Raw genomic sequence first — 1,044 nt, 5'->3', positions numbered from 1 at the left:
AGAGAGAGAGAGAGAGAGAGAGAGAGAGAGAGAGAGATAAGATATAAGATATTTTGAATAGCTTAATAATAAATGTACAACAGAAATAATATAGTAAGCTCATCCATTTGTATAAACTATATCAAATTTTTAATTAAAAAAGTATCTGAAAAAGTATTGAATTTGCATTCTTGCAAGAGAAAAATTAATATGAGAAACATTAATCAATAATGTTTAATTATTACATAAATTTAACAATGTCACATCTTTAGAAATACTATATGACATCTCTTTTTACGCGCGCATAGTGTTGCTTTTTTTATATATAATATTATTTATTTTATATATATATATATTATTATATAATAAAAGTATGTTAATCGATATAATAATTTTGATTATAATAACGCAACATTTTCAAACTTTTCTATAATTTTTTACCCTATAATATTACAAAATTTTAATTTTACTATCTAATATGATTACTATTTTATGATTGTAAACGTTTAATTCTTATTCCTTCCTTAACGTCACCATTCACACATTTTGTACCGCAATGTTACAGCACACGTCACTATATGACGTTTGTCAGGTAAACATTCCTGGAAACTTTTTTGAAAAATGGTTCAAAAAATATAACTACAGAATATAAAATCGTAAAAATTTGTGTCGATTTATTTTAAAATTATCCTATGTATAACAAAAATATTTTAAATATTAAAGAAACATTTTATAATAATTATTTTCATTAATAATTTGTTTGATATTTTTTATTGTAAAATTATATTCTCTAAAAAGAAATCTTTTTCTTGTAACATAAAATTTAGTTATCTGGATCAATTTAATAATTACAATTTACAGCACGTACACGTTTACATTTATCTTATTCAAAAATCTTTTACTAAAAAAAACAATCTCTTTAAATTTATTTAAAGATTCATCAATGTTTGTGTTTGTTTAGAACATAAAGAACTGGACGCATTCTGTAAACATACATAAATATATACATATTGCAATCCCACAAATTGTAACAAATTAAAATACAGAAACGTAAACTTGCAATTA

Source organism: Trachymyrmex septentrionalis, unplaced genomic scaffold, assembly GCF_001594115.1.
Source record: "Trachymyrmex septentrionalis isolate Tsep2-gDNA-1 unplaced genomic scaffold, Tsep1.0 scaffold223, whole genome shotgun sequence".
Lineage (NCBI taxonomy): Eukaryota > Metazoa > Arthropoda > Insecta > Hymenoptera > Formicidae > Trachymyrmex > Trachymyrmex septentrionalis.
The sequence above is the reverse complement of the archived record's forward strand: the minus strand, read 5'-3'. Positions refer to the sequence as shown.